Here is a 21,082-nt window from a genome sequence, read left to right as displayed (position 1 = left end):
TCATTCATAATAATAAAGCGCGCCAGTTGCAGGAAAAATTCAAGGAGCAGCACCAGCCCTTATACATGGTCTTTTTTGATCTTACAAAGGCCTTTGACACTGTCAACCGTGAAGGTCTATGGAACGTCCTCCTCCGTTTCGGATGCCCCCAAAAGTTTGTCAACATCTGTCGCCTGCTTCACAATGACATGCAGGCCGTGATCCTTACCAACGGATCCATTACAGACTCAATCCACATCCGGACCAGGGTCAAACAGGGCTACGTTATCGCTCCAACCCTCTTCTCAATCTTCCTCGCCGCCATGCTCCACCTCACAATCAACAAGCTCCCCGCTGGAGTGGAACTAAACTACAGAACCAGTGGGAAGCTGTTTAACCTACGCCGCCTCCAGGCCAGGTCCAAGATCACCCCAACCTCTGTCAGTATGTGGACGACGCCTGCGTCTGCGCACATTCAGAGCTGAACTCCAGGATATGGTCAATGTATTCACTGAGGCATATGAAAGCATGGGCCTTACGCTTAACATCCGTAAGATAAAGGTCCTCCACCAGCCTGTCACCGCCGCATAGCACTGCCCCCCAGTCATCAAGGTCCACGGCGCGGCCCTGGACAACGTGGACCATTTCCCATATCTCGGGAGCCTCTTATCAACAAAGGCAGACATGGATGCGGAGATTTAACATCGCCTCCAGTGCGCCAGCGCAGCCTTCGGCCGTCTGAGGAAAAGAGTGTTTGAAGAACAGGCCCTGAAATCTACCACCAAACTCATGATCTACAGGGCTGTAGTAATACCCGCCCTCCTGTATGGATCTGAGACATGGACGATGTATAGAAGGTACCTCAAGTCGCTGGAGACATATCACCAATGATGTCTCCACAAGACCCTGCAAATCTCCTGGGAGGACAGACGCACCAACATCAGTGTCTTCGACCAGGCGAACATCCCCAGTATTGAAGCACTGACCACACTCGATCAGCTTCTCTGGGCAGGCCACATAGTACGCATGCCAGATACGAGACTCCCTCAGCAAATGCTTTATGCGGAGCTCCTTCATGGTAAACGAGCCAAAGGAGGACAGCGGAAACGTTATAAGGACACCCTCAAAGCCTCCCTGGTAAAGTGCAACATCACCACTGACCCCTGGAAAACACTGGCCGCAGACCGCCCGAGGTGGAGAAAGTACATCCGGGAGGGCGTTGAGCTCTTCGAGCCTCAATGCAAAGAGCGTGAAGAGGCCAAGCGCAGGCAGCGGAAGGAGTGCACGGCAAACCAGCCCTACCGACTCCCTCCCCCGACGAATGTCTGTCCCATCTGTAACAGCGTCTGTGGCTCTCGTATCGGACTGTTCAGCCATCAAAGAACTCACTTTGGGAGTGGAAGCAAGTCTCCCTCAATTTCTGAGGGACTGCCTATGATGATGAGTATGTTCTCATTCATAATAATAGGAACTCCGTAAGTTGAAGTTCCCATGATTATGAATGAGACCCCCCCAACACCCAAAACATTAATAAAAAATAGAAAAAATACACCACATATTTTTTATTAAATTAAATTAAAGTTATTTATGTATTATAAAAAATATATATTTTTCCAATTTTTAAAAAAGTTTTTTAAATTATGGTTTGAAATAAACTTACTATAGTGGGGAGGGTTTTTAACAATAAAATCTGTTTTTATTATTTGATTTTTAAATGTTTTTGTGTACTTTAAAACTCTCACACCTGTAAGAGTAGGCTATGCGCCTGCTTTTATCAGGTGCAAGAGTTTTCAGGATATTTGCTGGGTGTTATGTCTTTAATACTCTTATGAATGACTCCACGAGGTCTAGTATTGTACTTGAACTGTTGTGACCTTTGTCCCATTTATTATAACTCCAGAGTGAGACATAAGCATGGTGGGCAGCCTTTTATACTGGGCCCTGCACACCTATGCAGGTGACCCTCAGGTCTCCCACCGCAGTGCCCTCTGATGGCACACCTTATGTAACTATACAGTTAGTATACATGGTCGACATATATGACACTGGGCAAGATATGGGTAAATTCCGCAACCTTACCCTTGCAAATATCCTGGTGGCCGAGACATGGAAGATCTGTCGAGCTCCAGCTTGACAGATCGGAAAAGCCGATTTTCAGCGCATGCGCATTGTGCGCTAAAGACCGGCTTTTACGATGCCTTCCCAGGTCCATACACACTCCGTACGGACCCGGGAGGCTGGAATTTCAGCCCCCATAGGTTTTGTGAGTATATCTAGGCAATGAAGTGTGCCATGGGGATGGGGGGACACTGATGAATATATGGTTGCATTGTTAAAAATAAGCCATAGGTTGAGTTTGTGAGATCCAATAAGCCAATGCTTGGGCCTGGCCCTCACTTCGTGACTGTTCCTGCCTTAAAGCCAAGGCAAGATTTGGAGAACAGGGAGGGCAGGGAAACACAATGCTATTTCACAGGGGCGAACATTTAACATCAGAAAAAGGTAGCCTATTTTACTGTGTCAAACATAACCAGCTACTAGTACCCGCTCCTCATGTGTGAGCCTGTAAGACTAAGGGGCCAAAATTGGTGACGGGCAAGGTCTGCCCAAGTGCCGCCCAAAGGATCGCCAATGGCCGCCGAGATACCTGACAGTAATCTGGACGGGGTTTTTGGCAAAAAGGTCCTTGAAAGAGCAGCCAGCGGCATAAGAGGGACTTATGCTGTCAATCTGTGTGGCAGCGGGCGGGAGCTCTCATTCTCGGCAGTAAAGGCGCTTGCTGCCCAAGTGCCGCCGAGGATGGAGTCGGGCCCACGGAGAGTCGAAGACCTGCAAATAAAAAGCATCCGAAAAAAACATCGGAAGAACTTCAGGGGACCCCATCAAGGTAAGTCGCTGTGAAGAAAAAATATTAAAATTGTTTACTAACCTTTTTTTCAGCTCTTCATACTCACCGTCAGGGATAGACCAGCTGCCTCGCAGCGGTTCTTCCCCGTTCTGGCGCCGACTCCCGCCCGCATCAATTTGGCATCTCGGCGGGCGGGAGGTCAGTTACGCCACTTGGCCGTCCGCTGATGTCAGCGGGCGGTTCCTGGCAGCTCTCCCCTCCCACCCTCTGCACACCAAATGGAAAGTGGCACTGGGTACAACTCGAGGAGGAATATCAGCGGCAGTGGGTGGCAGTGGGTGGTAAGGCCATCAATTTCAGCCCCTTCCTGCCATTTTTCAGTACACAAAGCTTGCGTTCAGATTAGATGTTTTTAACATATAAACCACTCGTGTTTAGGTTAGGCATCTGAATACATATAATCAGCTCAGTCTTAGCAATTAGATTAGGCATGAGCACATAAACAGCTAAAACGACAGAAATGGTCAAATTAAACTACCCATAAGATATAGCTAACAAAGGATGCTTCTGAAACTTGTTCTTACAGCAGCCCATTTCAAGGATGGGAAGCAGGTACTGACACTGAGAAGGGAGACCTACACATTCCATAGCCTTGAACGGGCGAGATAGGAAGTGGGCAGCTACGTGCAACCCAGTCAAGCGCACGTGACAGGCTTACTGTAAGTGTTTCAAAATTCTTCATTTCTGTGGAGGCTCCAGATGCGGATCCATGCGGTCACTTCCCTCTACCCGAGGAAAGAATGGGATAGTCGTCTTTCCTTTCCTTGTCTGCTGTTGCTTGAACATTGTGTACACTAAGACCAATGTTAAAGACTTGGGGGGCGATTCTCAGCAAGGCCTCTGCCCGCCCAAGTGCCGCCGAGGATGGAGTCGGGCCCACGGAGGGTCGAAGATTTGAAAAAAAAATCACAAGTAAAAAAAAATACAAAAACTATCCAAAGACCTTCAGGGGATCCCATGCAGGTAGGTCGCTGTTGAAAATGTTTTAAAAAATGCTCACTTACTTTTTTTCAGGTTCTTCAGATGTACCGTCGGGGACTGACCCGCCTCCAGCCAGAGGTCCACCCCCATTCTGCCGCCGACTGCCGCCGACTCCCGCCCGCAGGTGGGAGCTCAGTTGCGCCACTCGGCCGTCCGCTGACGTCAGCGGGCGGTTCCTGGCGACTCTCCCTTCCCTCCCGCTCCAGGCCACCCTGAAAGTGGCACTGGGCGGATCTTCAGGAGGACTGTCGGCGGCAGTGGGCGGCAGCGGGCGGTGGTCTGCAAGAATTTCGGCCCCTTGTTGTCGGACAATAAACGGTTCGCAATCGTATCTGGTATCAGATTCAAATTTTCTTACAGAGCCTAAATCAGTGAGTGCCAACAGGCTATTGACTGCAGCGGGCATCACAACCTACTGAGATCCTGTTCTCAAACAACATCCATTACATTTACATATTACAGCAGGAGTCATGGCTGAGTTTTCTATTCCTGAGCTCAGGGAGCTATGAAACCAATTGTAGAATCCTTTGATGTTGTATATGCTGACTATGGATGTACTCTATGTGTAGTCACTGTGAGATTGTATAAGATGGAGACTTGTTTACCTGATGTACTGTCAATAATGTTCACACCGTGTACATACATGCTGGCACTACTAGAGGGTGCAACTGGTGGAGACCGGGGGTTTCCTGCCCTGGTGGCAAGGCCCGGTATAAAAGGCTGTACACTATGCTTGCATGGCACTCTGGAGTTTGGAATAAAGGACCAAGGTCACTACAGTTTGAGTACAACACATTGCCTCGTGGAATCATTCATAAGTACATTATAGACATAACACTTGATGTCACCCTGCCCAAGATCAGTTAAGTTGACACAGACTGGGAATTGAACCTGAGACCTTTTGGTGTGTTATGGCTCAGTTTGGCTCTGGATACTGCCCTTTAGGGGACGAGGGTTAACAAAAATGTTACAGATAGAAAAAAGACAATCCCATCATACAAAATAACGATTGTTAAATCGTACAGAAACACTTACGTGATTAAGCTGATTCACTTGTCATTCTGAGGCCTCTTTGAGTTTTTGATCTCCAGCCTGGGTGGTCTTAAATGGACTCCTCGAACAATAGGAATTATTGATTGGGGAGATTGATCCAACTCAAGAGATATTTCTGGATCAGTAATGTTATCTGGTTGAGTGAACATAGTCCAGCTGTGGGCTCACTGCAAACTATTCTGATGGTTTCACTGTGCACTGAAGCAAAGATGGTCTGCGGTGCCGATGCCACTTTTCACCAGGGGGTCAACACAGTCTGAGCTTGGTCAAACTTGCAAAAAAGCATTTGTTTTCTCAAACTTCGGATTGGCGTGATTTTAACCTAACCCACAGGGCAGGAAACTCACAGGATGGGGTGGGACACCAGTTTTACACCCCGCCCAATATTACATTCCATTGACTTCAAACGAGAGTAAAATCGGGTGGGGTTTAAAACCAGTGTTGCGCCTGGGCCCGGCAGTTTCCCAATGGGCAGGTTTGGTTAAAATTGCCCCATAGAATCATACAGCACAACAGAAGCCCATTCAGCCCATCGTGCCTGTGCCAGCTCTTTGAAAGAGCTGTCCAATTAGTCCCACTCCCCTGCTCTTTCCCCGTAGCTCTGCAAATTTCTCCTTTTCAAATATATATACAATTATATTCATTGGAATTTAGAAGAATGAGAGGGGATCTTATAGAAACATAGAAAATTCTGATAGGATTGGACAGGTTAGATGCAGGAAGAGTGTTTCTGATGTTATGGAAGTCTAGAACTAGGGGTCACAGTCTAAGGATAAGGGGTAAGCCATTTAGGACCGAGATGAGGAGAAACTTCTTCACTCAGAGAATTGTGAACCTGTGGAACTCTCTACCACAGAAAGTTGTTGACGGCAGTTCGTTAGATATATTCAAAAGGGAGTTAGATGTGGCCCTTACAGCCAAAGGGATCAAGGGGTATGGAGAGAAAGCAGGAATGGGGTACTGAAGTTGCATGATCAGCCATGATCATATTGAATGGTGGTGCAGACTCGAAGGGCCGAATGGCCTACTCCTGCACCTATTTTCTATGTTTCTATGGGCCCAAGTTTCCACAGGATAAAAAACGGGTGCCCCTCCGAGCTGGGCGCCCATTTTTCGCGCCTAAAACGGCGCCAGAAAAAAAACACGCTATTCTCGAGCGCTTTGCAGCTCCTTGTCTGTTTGGTGCGACGCCCAGGGGGGCGGAGCCTACACTTGCGCCGATTTTGTAAGTGGGAGGGGGCGGGTACTATTTAAATTAGTTTTTTTCCTGCCGGCAACGCTGCGCGTGCGCGTTGGAGCGTTCGCGCACGCGCAGTGTGAAGGAAACATTGGCACTCGGCCATTTTTGTAGTTCTTTGTAGCTGTTTAATTTTTGAACATTTTTTAATAAAAGCACATTGCCATCAGCACATCAGCACTGAGGCTACCCTTCCCCTCCCCACCCTCCACGGCAACAAACGGCGGTTTCCTCCCCCTCCCACCCCTCCGCGGCGGCAACAAACCGCTGCCTCCTTCCCCTCCACGGCAACAAACCGCTCTCTTCTTCCCCTCCCTCCCCTCCACGGCAACAAACCGCTCTCTTCTTCCCCTCCCTCCCCTCCACGGCAACAAACCGCTCTCTTCTTCCCCTCCCTCCCCTCCACGGCAACAAACCGCTCTTTTCTTCCCCTCCCTCCCCTCCACGGCAACAAATGGCGGTTTTCTCCCCTCCACGGCAACAAACCGCTGTCGCCTTCCCCTCCCTCCCCTCCACGGCAACAAACCGCTCTTTTCTTCCCCTCCCTCCCCTCCACGGCAACAAACCGCTGTCTCCTTCCCCTCCCTCCCCTCCACGGCAACAAACGGCGGTTTCCTTCCCCACCCCCCCGCGGAAACGAACGATGCTGAAGCACTTTCACACAGGTAGGAAGATGGTTTATTTAATCTTTTCTTTGCTTATAAATGTTTATTCAGGTTGGATTTATTTGTATAATATTTGTAGAAGTATAAATAAGGATTGATTGTAGAATTTAATGATTTCCCTTCCCCCCCGCTCCCCCCCCACCTCGTTCTGGACGCCTAATTTGTAACCTGCGCCTGATTTTTTAATGTGTAGAACAGGTTTTTTCAGTTCTACAAAAATCTTCACTTGCTCCATTCTACTTTAGTTTGGAGTACGTTTTCACTGTGGAAACTTTCAAATCAGGAGTCAGTGGCCGGACACGCCCCCTTTTGAAGAAAAAATTCTGTTCCAAAGTGAAACTGTTCTACCTGACTAGAACTGCAGAAAAAAAAATGTGGAGAATTGCGATTTCTAAGATAGTCCGTTCTCCACCAGTTGCTCCTAAAAATCAGGCGCAAATCATGTGGAAACTTGGGCCCTATGTTTCTATTACCTTTTGAAAGTTGCTATTGCATGTGATTGCACCACCCTTTCAGGCAGTGCATTCCGCATCATAACAACTCGCTGTGTAAAATATAAATTCTCCTCATTTCCCTCCTGGAATTGTTTGCTAATTATCTGTGTCCTCTGGTTACCGACCCTTCTGCCAGTGGAAACAGTTTCTCTCTATCTACTCTATCAAAACCCCTTTTGAACACCTCTGTTAAATCTCTCCTTGACATTCTCTGCTCAAAGGAGAACAACTCCAGCTCCTCTAGTCTCTCCATTCCATTCGATTCTAATCCAGTTAGAGTTAAATTTGCTCATTATTTTGTCATCTTTGACTCCTGAGAGACAGGGAAGCGTCTAATAATTATTTAAATAAGAGATGAGAGTGAATCATCGAAGGTGGCAGGGTAGGTTGAGAAAGCGGGATCCTGGGCTTCAAAAATAGAGGTACAGGGGCCGATTTGCATCAAGGCCTCCACCTGCCCAAGTGCCGCTGATGGCCGCTGAAGTACCGGACGGCACTTTGGGCGGGATATTCATGGCTGAGGACCCTCGAAGGTCGGCGGGCAGCAAATGGACGACGTACGGCACCAATCTGGGCGTCAGCGGGCGGGAGGTCTCATTCTCGGCGGCAGAGGCGCTTGCCGCCCAAGTGCCGCCGAGGATGGAGTTGGGCCCACGGAGCGTCGAAGATCTGGAAAAAAAAACAACAGCAAAATATTTTAAAAGTATCCGAAAAGTATTAAAATGTTCACTTACCTTTTTTTCAGGTTCTTCATACTCACCGTCGGAGACAGACCAACCTCCAGCTAGCGGCCCACCCCCGTTCTGCCGCCCGCAGGAATCTGGGAGCTCAGCGGGCGGGAGCTCAGCTGCGCCACTCGGCCGTCCGCTGACATCAGCGGGCGGTTCCCGCCGGCTCTCCCCTCCCGCCCGTTCCAGGCCACCCCCAAAGTGGCACTGGGCGGATCTTCAGGAGGAATGTCAGTGGCAGCGGGCGGTGAGGGAATGAAAATCGGCCCCATAGAGTACAAAAGCAAAGAAATTATCATGAACCTTTATAAAACACTGGTTCAGCCTCAACTGGAGTATTGTGTCCAAGTCTGGGCACCGCACTTTAGGAAGGATGTCAAGGCCTTAGAGAGGGTGCAGAAAAGATTTACAAGAATGGTTCCAGGGATGAGGGACTTCAGCTCTGTGGATAGACTGGAGAAGCTGGGGTTGTTCTCCTGAGAGCAGAGAAGGTTGAGAGGAGATTTGATAGAGGTGTTCAAAATCATGCGGGGTCTAGACAGAGTAGAGAGAGAGAGACTGTTCCCATTGGTGGAAGGGTCAAGAACCAGAGGGCACAAATTTAAGGTGATTTGCAGAAGAACGAAAGGCGACATGAAAAAAAACTCTTACGCAGCGAGTGGTTAAGATCTGGAATGCACGGCCTGAAAGGGTGGTGGAGGCAGACTCAATCGTGGCTTTCAAAAGGGAGTTGGATAAATATCTGAAAGAAAAAAAATTGCAGGTGCTGCAGGGCAAAGCTGGGGAGTGAGACTAGCTGAAATCTCTTGCAGAGAGCCAGCACGGGCTCAATGGGCCGAATGGACTCCTGTGCTGGAACCATTCTATGATTCTATGATTCTAAGGGCCAAGGCCCATAGAGCAGGACACAGCCATGGTTGAAAAGGCTAAAAGAGAAGGCAAGATAAATCTGGAACTAGCAATTAGGTGACACCAAACTTGGCTTTAAAAGCCTGAAGGTTACAAGAGAAAGGAAAAAGTAAGGGACCTCCACAATTTTGAGTTGGAGATTATCCAATAGAGTCCTGATTTCAACACAGTGATGATGCAGGGAGGTGAAAGAAGACAGAACCATATTTGAAATAAAGGGAAAACAAGAGAGTAAAGTTTACAGCAGCATTGACGGTAATAATATCAATGAAACAGAGACATGCAAAGATGAAATGCAGAGAGCGACTTGAGTTGAGAGTAACTGCGTCATTTCTCTTGCTGTCCCATAAAATGTACAAAACACAACAATGCCATCTCGTTCTCACAGTCACAAATTCGTGTTGTCCTATACCTGTACCAGCTATATCCGGGCAAGGAGAGGTGCTAAGTTCTAGGTTTTTGAACCATGGTCTATACTTAAAAGAGAGAGGCATTTGCCTTTGTTCTTATGAATTATGTTCTTTAGTTAAATTAGAAGGCGTTAAGTGCAAATGCATGTTTTTCTATTGTGCCTCTGTTAAAGGGAATACTACCTTGTCAACTACATTTAGAAATTGTAGGAGTTTTACTAATGGTTATGAATAAGACATGAGTATGCTTTTGTTTTTTTGACAATAATTGCTGGTTGATATGCATTAAAATACATTCCTGGGTGTTTACCACTTCATGGAATAGTCTTAATAGAGTTTTAACATTATGAGAATCTGTACCATTGCCCCCTTGATCGTGATTGTTTGACCATCATCATCATCATAGGCAGTCCCTCAGAATCGAGGAAGCCTTGCTTCCACTCCAAACATGAAAGATGGCTGAACAGTCCAATACAAGAGCCACAGTCCCTGTCACAGGTGGGGCAGAGAGTTGTTGAGGGAAAGGGTGGGTGGGACTGATATGCCGCATGCTCCTTCCGCTGTCTGCGCTTGATTTCTGCATGCTCTCGGTGATGAGACTCGAGGTGCTCAACACTCTCCCGGATGCTCTTCCTCCACTTTGGGCAGCTTTGTGCCAGGGATTCCCAGGTACCGGTGGGGATGTTGCACTTTATCAAGGAGGCTTTGAGGGTGTCCTTGAAACGCTTCCTCTGCCAACCTAGGGCTCACGTGCCATGTAGGAGTTCCGAGTAGAGAGCTTGCTTAGGGAGTCTCGTGTCGGGCATGTGGACTAATATGTCCTTACTATACAGTATAAATGCACACGAGGCCCATACTTGAGAGAAGGTCACTCTGTGACCAGTAACCTTTATTCGCCAGCACTGAAGTGAAGAAGGTGGGTGGAGCTACCCCTTTTATACCTGAAAGTCCAGGTTAGGAGTGTCTCCCACAAGTTCACCACCTAGTGGTCAGTGTTCTCACGGTGTACAACTTAGGTCAGTTTATACATGGGTTACAATGCTGGTTGAATACATGACATCACCTCCCTCGCAAAGTCTTATTGGGATCACAGGTTGAGTCTCTCTGGTGGTTTACGCTCCCTTGTAGAGCGCCTGAGTTGGGGCTCCGGTTGTTGGGCGCTGGCCTGAGTGTCTGCTGTTTGCGGTGCCTCAGGCCTGTCCGGACTGCCCACAGTGACTGGGCTCTCCTCCACTTGGTTCCGGTGTTCGGTCACCTGTGGTGGAGTGAACTCTACATCGTGTTCTTCCTCTGCTTCTTCTATGGGGTTGCTGAACCTCCTTTTTGTTTGATCCACGTGTTCGCGGCAGATTTGTCCATTGGTAAGTTTAACTACCAGAATCCTATTCCCCTCTTTGGCAATCACAGTGCCTGCGAGCCATTTGGGCCCTGCAGCGTAGTTGAGGACAAAGACAGGGTCATTGACATCAATACATCGCGCCCTCGCATTCCCGTCATGGTAGTCACATTGTGAGTGGTGCCTGTTCTCAACAATTTCTTTCATGGTGGGGTGTATAAGGGATAACCTGGTATTGAGCATCCTTTTCATTAGCAGCTCTGTGGGTGGAACCCCTGTGAGCGAGTGTGGTCAGGATCTATTGGCCAACAGGAGGCATGATAAGTGGCTTTGTAGGGAACCCCCTTGGATTCTGAGCATCCCCTGTTTGATTATCTGCACTGCTCATTCCGCCTGGCCATTTGAGACCGGCTTGAACAGTGCCGTTCTGACATGGTTGATACCATTTCCTGCCATGAAGTCCTGGAATTCAATGCTTGTAAAGCACGGGCCATTGTCGCTGACTAAGACGTCCGGTAGACCATGGGCCGTAGACTTTCTACCGTGGCAGAGGATGTGCTTGAATTAAGAATGTCACACTCGATCCATTTGGAGTAGGCGTCAACTGCAACCAAAAACATTTTTCCCATGAAAGGACCTGTGTAGTCCACATGGATGCGTGACCAAGGCTTGGCGGGCTAGGACCAGGGGCTAAGGGGGCTTCCATGGGCACATTGTCCAGCTGCGCACTCGTGTTGCACCTGCGAACACAAAGTTCCAGGTCTGCATCGATCCCTGGCCACCAAACGTGTGACTTGGCAATTGCCTTCATCATGACAATGCCCGGGTGCTCATTGTGGAGTTCTCTGATGAACACCTCTCTGCCCATCTGGGGCTTGAATACTCGGTTTCCCCATAGTAGGCAATCGGCCTGAATCGAGAGTTCATCCTTGCACCTGTGAAATGGTTTAAATTCCTCAGGGCATGCCCCGCACGTGGCTGCCCAGTCCCCAGTCAGGACACATTTCTTGACTAAAGACAGTAGCAGGTCTCTATTTGTCCAGACTTTGATCTGACGGGCTGTCACAGGTGAGCCTTCGCTTTCGAAAGCTTCAACAGCCATGACCATCTCAGCAGCATGCTCGGTTGCCCCCTCGGTGTTGGCTAGTGAGAGCCTGCTGAGTGCATCGGTGCAGTTTTCAGTGCCCGGTCTGTGCCGAATTGTATAGTCATAGGCGGCTAACGTGAGTGCCCACCTCTGTATGCAGGCCAACGCATTTGCATTTATGGCTTTGTTGTCGGCCAAAAGGGATGTTAGGGGTTTGTGATCTGCCTCCAGTTCAAGTTTCCTGCCAAACAGGTACTGGTGCATTTTTTTTACTGCATATACACATGCAAGCGCTTCCTTCTCTACCATCCCGTAGCCCCTTTCTGCCTGGGACAGACTTCTGGAGGCATAAGCTACTGGCTGTAATTGACCCTTGGCATTAACATGCTGCAATACACACCCGTAGGAGCACGTGTAGCGGCTCTAACACCGTGCTCAATTTGGGAAGAAAGTTACCAAAATAGTTCAGGAGCCCCAGGAACGAACGCAGCTCCGTCATGTTACGGGGTCTGGGTGCTCTCTGGATCGCTTCCATTTTGGACGCAGTAGGACTGATCACATCTGCTGCTACCCTCATCCCCAGGAACTCTACCTCTGGAGCTAGGAAGACGCACTTCTCCTTTTTCTGTCGCAGACCTACCCGGTCCAGTCTGCGTAGCACCTCCTCCAGGTTGTGGAGGTGTTCTTCAGTATTGCAACCCATGATGAGGATGTCGTCTTGAAAAACCACCGTCCCTGGAATCGACTTGAGGAGGCTTTCCATATTTCGTTGAAAGATCGCGGCGGCCGAGCGAATCCCGAACGGACATTTGTTGTACTCAAACAACCCTTTGTGTGTCGTGATGGTGGTCAGCTTCTTCGACTCACTTGCCAGCTCCTGGGTCATGTAAGCTGAGGTCAGGTCCAATTTTGAAAAAAGTTTGCCACCGGATAGCGTCGCTCTCGGTAGCTGGTACTGGTCTTGGAGTGACACCCGATTGATGGTGGCCTTGTAATCTTCACATATCCTGACCGACCCATCCGCCTTGAGCACCAGCACAATTCGACTTGGCCAGTCACTGAAATCAACTGGCGAGATGATGCCTTCCCTCAGCAGGCGGTCCAATTTGCCTTCTATCTTTTCCCGCATCACGTACGGCACTGCTCTGTCCTTGTGGTGTACTGGCCTGGCGTCCGGGTTTATGTGAATCACCACCTTGGTCCCCATGAAAGTGCCAATACCGGGTTGAAATAGTGAGTTAAATTTGTCCAGGACCTGTGAGCATGATATTCGCTCCACAGAAGAAATTGCGTTGACATCACCCATTTCCAGTTCATGACAGCAAGCCAACTCCTCCCCAGCAGTGCAGGACCATCCCCCGGGACAATCCAGAGTGGCAACCTGTTCTCCGAATCTTTGTGGGTCACAACTACCATGGCGCTGCCTAGCACCGGAATGATCTCCTTTGTATATGTCCGTAGCTGTGCGTCAATCGGCAATAATTTTGGCCTCCTGGCCTTGGACGCCCACAACTTGTCGAACTGTTTGATACTCATCAGGGACTGGCTGGCCCCCGTGTCTAGCTCCATTGATACTGGGATGCCATTGAGGAGCACTTTCATCATTATCGGTGGCGTCCTGATGTATGAACTGTATATGTGCTCCACATGAACTCGCTGAACTTCAGCTTCCAGCGATTTCCCTCAGTGTCCATTTGCCTCATAGGGCTTACATCAGACCCGTCCTCCTTGTACATCAACCTGGCTGCAGGCTTCCTGCACATAAGCGCCAAGTGACCACTGACGTTGCAGTTTCTGCAGGTATATTGCTGATACCTGCAAGCTCTGGCTGTGTGTTTGCCTCCACACCTCCAACATGAGCCATTGTTGGAAACAAAAGGTCCAGTACTGTCATGTATTTCACCATCTTGCAATGACAATAGTTATGTAACTGTAACTCATGCACATTGTACCTGTATCCTTGAAATGCACACCCTGACCACAGGGGGTGAGCTTGCGGGAGACACTCCTCACCTGGGTTTCCAGGTATAAAAGGGGAGATCCCACCCAGGGTCAGCACTATTTGGTCCTGGGAATAAAGTGAAGGTCACAGAGTGACCATGTCTGATATATACATGCCTCGTGTGAGTTTGTAACAAGGTGCAGAGACACTACAATTACCAGTCGATCCTCTCTGACTGGCTCTGTAACTGTCCTTAAGCGTACCATTGACAGGTGTTGATGGCCCCATTACTGGCCGCTTTGTCCCTTGCGATGGCATGAATTGCCGTTCAGCTAGCCATTGTCTCTGTTGAATTCTCCCTTTGGGTTCGACTACATGCTGGGGCATGTCCGATTGCCCCTGTCTGCCTGGAAAACTGTGTGCCGCGTTAACAATGTTGACTCCCTGTCCATTTGCTACATTTAAACCGAGATTTATGTCAAACATCATTCTGGTCTCTTTCTCCCCTGAGATGAATGTCTGGGCTATCAGAGCCGCCGTTTCCAAGGTCAAGTCTTTGGTCTCAATCAGTTTCCTGAAAACCCCAGCATGCCCGATGCCCTCAATAAAAAAAATCTCGCAGCATCTCCGCTCTGCATGTATCTGTGAACTTACATAGGCTCACCAGTCACCGGAGATCTGCCACGAAGTCAGGAATGCTTTGCCCTTCTAGTCGCCGGTGCATATAAAACCGGTGTCTCGCCATGTGCATGCTGCTCGCCGGTTTAAAGTGTTCCCTGATCAACTTACTGAGCTCTTCAAAAGTCTTGTCCGCCGGCTTCTCTGGTGCTAGAAGGTCCTTCATCAGGGAGTATGTCCTGGATCCACAAACACAGTCAGGAGATGAGTCCTGCGTTTGTCGCTCGAATCCTGTCCCAGCCATTCCTTAGTGACGAAACTTTGCTGTAGTCTCTCAATAAAATCGTCCCAATCATCACCAACACAGTACCTCTCTTCTGTGCTGCTAGTGGCCATGCTCGCATGGTTTAAATCCCAGTTTCTCGTCGCCAATAATACGTCCTTATGATACAGTATAAATGCACACGAGGCCCATACTTGAGAGAAGGTCACTCTGTGACCAGTAACCTTTATTCGCCAGCACTGAAGTGAAGAAGGTGGGTGGAGCTACCCCTTTTATACCTGAAAGTCCAGGTTGGGAGTGTCTCCCACAAGTTTACCACCTAGTGGTCAGTGTTCTCACGGTGTACAACTTAGGTCAGTTTATACATGGGTTACAATGACAGTTGAATACATGACACGGACGATGTAGCCCGCCCAACGGAGCTGGTGGAGTGAGGTCAGTACTTCGATGCTGGGGATGTTGAGCGAGAACACTGACGTTGGTGCGTCTATCCTCCCAGGGGATTTGCAGGATCTTGCGGAGGCAGTGCTGGTGGTACTTCTTCGGTGCTTTGAGGTGTCTACTGTATATAGTCCACATCTCTGAGCCATATAGGAGGGCGGGTATTACTACTGCCCTGTAGACCATAAATTTGGTGCCAGATTCGAGGTCCTGGTCTTCAAACTCTCCCTTCCTCAGGTGACCGAAGGCTGCACTGGCACACTAGAAGCAGTGTTGGACCTCATCATCGATGTCTGCCCTTGATGATAGTAGGTTCCTGAGGTATGGAAAAAGGTCCACATTGTCCAGGGCCGCATCGTGGATCTTGATGACCAGGGGGCATTGCTGTGTGGCGGGGTCAAGTGGAGGACCTTTGTCTTACGGATGTTTAATGTAAGGCCTATGCTTTCGTATGTTTCGGTGAAGATGTTGACGATGGCTTGGAGTTCGGCCTCTGAATGTGTGCAGACGCAAGCGTCGTCCACGTACTGTAGTTCGATGACAGAGGATGAGACGATAAAGCTCATAAGCATTTGGATTCACATGCGTAACAAGTCTGAGTTGGAAGATTATGGGTCCAAGCCCCACTCCAGGCAGCACAAAAAGAGCAGAGACTCTCAATACCGGGTTGACATCTGGCGAATGACTCGTGTTCAATGGGAGTGGAGTGACCCTCCCCACACCCCCATCATTAGCCCTAGTGAGCAGGAGACCAGAGATCTGGCCTCTGAATACTAGGTTGACATCCAGCAGGGCAGTCGCATCCGATGGGAGCGAATTGGTGACACCACCCATCACATTTAGCCAGTTCTCCTGACAGGAAATTGCTAGTCAGGCTAAGGACCCTGTCCACATAAAAAGGGACTTAATTACAGAAACAACCAGGAGAACGATCTGCTGGATCTTAAGCAGTGTATGAAACGGGTTGTCTCATATGCCACTCGGCATGGAACAGAAGAGAGAGAGGGAGAAGTGATGCATAACAACTCTATCTTAAGAGTGCACCTTGATACGATGTTCTGTTCAGCAAGGGAAAAGTGAGCCTCAGCTGTTCCATGTGAGAAACTATTCCAATCCAAGAAACTGGGAGAAATTGTTCATTTAACCTGAAAAAGGCCTCACCTTATGAACTGGTTCTAAATCTTTGGTATACATTTATTGAGCTGTATAATATGTGAAGTAATAACTTTGCTTCTGTAAATTGTTTAAATGCAAATAAATTGCATTTGGAGCTTTAACCTGCACTAGTCTAGTCCTAAGTGTGATATTTTCTGTCTTTTGGATTTGACAGGAGAAGTAGTGAGAATGTTAGATGACTTTCAGTGTACAGAGTTACTGCATAGGATGTTTGTTAGCACTGGACTATTCATGCTTATTGGAAGCTCGATACAGCAGTTGAAAGATAAATGTTTTTTTTTAACGACAGAAAAGTAACTCCATCTTGACTTTGCTTCTTGTTGTGACTGGGAGTGGACCCAAACACCTTCATTTAACAGTGTAAAATATGAGCAAGGATGGTGAAATCTGTCAGTGGTAAGGGGACAAACATGTCTGAGGAACATTGGAACTGAGGCGTATAGATCAGAAAGTCCCAGATCCAACCCCCACGTTGTGGTGAAATTGCTGATCTCAGCGAGTACTGCAATAGAGCTGCCACCATTGTTCACAGTGCCATTGGACGAGGGAAGGCATGAATCAGCCAGTGTTTCCACTCCAGGTCACTATTCAATGACATACGCTGGAAAGTACACATATGTGGAATTGGGGGTAAGGACAGGGTAGTGTTTGCTGTGATGCACTCATAATTGAATATGTTGTGTATGGAGAAAGAGTCAGACTGAACACTGAGCTCAAAGTAATGTGTGACCTTAGCTTAGTCTTTTATTGCAGGTCTCCAGAGTGCCTCTCCAACCTGTGAAGCCTCCTTAAATACCTGTGCTCCCAAGGGATTATGGGATCCTTTGGGACTCCAGGGGATGAGCCCTCTGGTGGCTGTACAGAGTAAATTCAAGCCCACATATGTAACAACACTCCCCCCCCCCCCCCCCAAAGTCAATAGTGTAACTATTTACAATGTGAGTCGATCTGGGGCCTTTCTTGCCCTGGTTGATCGTCTCGGTATGAAAGCTGGTGTTGTTGAATCATTTGTTGGGCCCTCAATGGGCTGCTGTGCAGCTGGCCTTGCTGGGCTGCCTGGTGTGTTGGGCCCTGCAGGGCTGCTGTGGATGATGATGGGTTCTGCTTCATGGTCAACCGTGGTGTCGGTTGCCACTGGTGTGTATGTTGAGGGATCAAAAAAGGTAGGGTCCAAGGTGGGTTGCTCAGGATAGTCCGTGAATCTGAGTTTGATTTGGCCCAAGTGTTTCCGGTGAATGAGTTGATTGAAAGTTTGACCCGAAACACCCTGCTCCCCTCCTTGGCCACGACAGTGCCGGGAAGCCACTTGAGACCTTGTCCATAATTTAATACAAATACAGGATCATTGATTTCAATCTCGCGTGACACATTTGTGCTATCATGGTATGCACTTTGTTGAAGTCGCCTGCTCTCTACCTGTTCATGTAGATCAGGGTGAACTAACAAGAGCCTTGTCTTAAGTTCTCTCTTCATGAGCAGTTCAGCAGGTGGGATCCCAGTGAGTGAGTGGGGTCTCGTGCGGTAGCTAAGCAGGACTTGAGATAGGCGCGTCTGCAATGATGGTTTGCACTGCTCTCTCTGCCTGACCATTGGACGCTGGTTTAAACGGGGCAGATGTGACATGTTTGATCCCGTTACGGGTCCTGAATTCCTTGAACTCAGCACTGGTAAAACATGGCCCGTTGTCGCTCACCAGGACATCGGTTAAGCCGTGTGTGGCAAACATGGCCCGCAGGCTTTCGGTAGTGGCAGCGGACATACTAGCTGACATTATCTCACATTCAATCCACTTGGAGTACGCGTCTACAACCACAAGGAACATTTTACCCAAGAACGGGCCTGCATAGTCGACGTGTACCGTAGACCACGGTTGGGAGGGCCAAGACCATAAACTTAGCGGCGCCTCCCTGGGTACATTGCTTAACTGCGAGCATGTATTACATCTGTGAACGCAGGTCTCTAAGTCCGCATCGATACCGGGCCACCACACGTGGGATCTGACTATTGCTTTCATCATTACGATGCCTGGGTGGGTATTGTGGAGGTCATTGATGAAGGTGTCTCTGTCCTTCTTGGGGACCACTACTCGATTGCCCCACAGAAGACAGTCTGCCTGGATAGACATTTCATCTTTGCGCCGCTGGAGCGGCTTTATCTCTTCCTGCATTTCCACTGGGACACTGGACCAGCTCCCTTGAAGCACACAGCTTTTGACTAGAGATAATAAGGGGTCCTGGCTTGTCCAGGTTTTGATCTGCCGGGCAGTGACGGTGATTGCTCACTCTCAAATGCTTCCATAACCATGGCTAGGTCTGCGGGCTGCGCCATTTCCACCCCCGTGGTGGGCAATGGAAGCCTACTGAGAGCATTGGCGCAGTTTTCTGTGCCTGGCCTGTGGCGGATGGCGTAGTTGTATGTGGACAACGTGAGTGCCCATCTCTGGATGCGGGCCGATGCATTGGTATTTATCCCTTTACTCTCAGAAAACAGGGATATAAGTGGCTTCTGGTCAGTTTCCAATTCAAATTTTAGCCCAAACAGGTATTGATGCATTTTCTTTACCCCAAAGCCATACGCTAACGCTTCTTTTTCAATCATGCTGTAGGCTCTCTCAGCCTTAGACAGACTCCTGGATGCATAAGCAATCGGCTGCAGTTTCCCAAAATCATTAGCTTGTTGCAATACACACCCGACGCCATATGACGACGCATCACATGCTAGTACCAAACACTTACATGGATCATACAACACAAACAATTTGTTTGAGCATAACAATTTTCTCGCTTTTACAAAGACATTTTCTTGGCTTTTGCCCCAAACCCATTCGCACCCTTTTCGTAGTAAGACATGCAGTGGTTCTAGCATTGTGCTGAGATCCGGTAAGAAGTTACCAAAGTAGTTCAAGAGTCCCAGAAACGACCGCAGCTCCGTCACGTTCTGTGGCCTTGGTGCGTTCTCGATTGCCTCCGTCTTTGCGTTGGTGAGCCCGATGCCGTCCGCCGCAATCCTCCTTCCCAAGAACTTCACTTCAGGCGCCAGTAAAACGCACTTCGAGTGTTTTAACCTGAGCCCCACGTGGTTGAGTCGACTAAGAACCTCCTCCAGGTTCTGCAGGTGCTCGACTGTGTTCCGACCAGTGACCAAGATGTCATCCTGGAAGACCACAATGTGCGGGACTGACTTCAGTAAACTTTCCGTGTTTCTCTGGAATATCGCCGCCGCTGATCAGATTCCAAATGAGCATCTGTTATAAACAAAAAGACCTTTGTGCATGTTGATGCAGGTGAGGGCCTTCGATGATTCCTCCAGTTCTTGCGTCATGTAGGCTGAAGTTAGATCCAGCTTCGTGAATGTCTTTCCTCCCACCAGTGTTGCAAAGAGGTCATCAGCCTTTGGTGGTGGATATTGGTCCTGCAGGGAGAAACGATTGATAGTTACTTTATAATCGCCACAGATTCTGAAGGTGCCGTCTCCCTTGAGGACTGGGACAGTAGGACTGGCCCACTTGCTTAACTCGATTGGTGAAATTATGCCCTCTCGTTGCAGCCGGTCTAGCTCGATCTTTACCCTTTCTCTCATCATGTACGGTACTGCTCTCACCTTGTGATGGATGGGTCGCGCCCCCGGAATTAGGAGGATCTGCACTTTTGCTCCTTGGCATTTCCCAATGCCTGGTTTGAACAGCGAAGGAAATTTGTTTAAGACCTGGGCACACAAAGTGTCGTCAGCGGACGATAGCGCTCGGACGTCGTCCCAGTTCCAGCATATCTTTCCCAGCCAGCTCCTGCCAAACAGCGTGGGGCCATAGCCCTGTACCACCCAGAGTGGTAGCTTGTGCACCGCTCCATCGTAGGAGACCTTTATGATAGCACTGCTGATTACAGGAATCAATTCTTTCATGTAAGTTCTTAGTTTTGTGCAAACTGGAGTTAAGACTGGCCTTGAGGCCTTGTTGCACCACAACCGTTCGAAAGTCTTTTTGCCCATGATGGACTGGCTCGCGCCTGTGTCCAGCTCCATTGACACTGGGAGTCCATTTAGTTCAACATTCAACATTATCGGGGGACAATTCGTGGTGAATGTGTGCACCCTATGCACCTCTGCCTCCTCGGTCTGAGGCTCTGATTCATCGTGATCCTCCATGGATCTGTCCTCCTCTGCAACATAGTGGTTTGCAGGTTTAACAGGCTTTGCAGCTTGCCTGCACACTCGTTGGAGGTGTCCCATTGTTCCACAGCCCTTGCAAACGTACTCTTTGAATTGGCATGAATGGAAACAATGATCACCCCCGCAGCACCAACAAGGTGTTAATGGCCTAGCATTCATCACCCTTGATGGTGGACTCTGAGTCATCTGTGGACGTGCAGCTGCAGGTATGTGTGACCTGACCTGTACGTTACGATTCGAAAACAACATCACTTTGTTCACAGTACTTATAACAGCACTTGTGTGCTGAGAGATTTGCTTTGTATTGTCACTGGTGGCAATGAACACCTGGGCTATCGTTATGGCCTTACTCACGGTTGGGGTCTCTACAGTCAAAAGTTTGCGAAGTATGGTTTCGTGGCCAATGCCAAGTACGAAAAAGTCTCTGAGCATGTGCTCCAAATGTCCCTCAAATTCGCAAGGCGTCTTAGCTCGGCGACATAACTCACCACTTCCTGGCCTTCAGACCTTTTGTAGGTGTAGAACCGATACCTCGCCATCAGAACACTTTCCTTCGGGTTCAAATGCTCTCGGACTAGTGTGCACAAATCGTCATATGATTTCTCCATGGGTTTCGCTGGAAAGAAAGAGCAGATTCTTCATACGTTGGTGCCCCACAGATGGTGAGG

This window comes from Pristiophorus japonicus, chromosome 20 (genome assembly GCF_044704955.1).
Source record: "Pristiophorus japonicus isolate sPriJap1 chromosome 20, sPriJap1.hap1, whole genome shotgun sequence".
Lineage (NCBI taxonomy): Eukaryota > Metazoa > Chordata > Chondrichthyes > Pristiophoridae > Pristiophorus > Pristiophorus japonicus.
The sequence above is the reverse complement of the archived record's forward strand: the minus strand, read 5'-3'. Positions refer to the sequence as shown.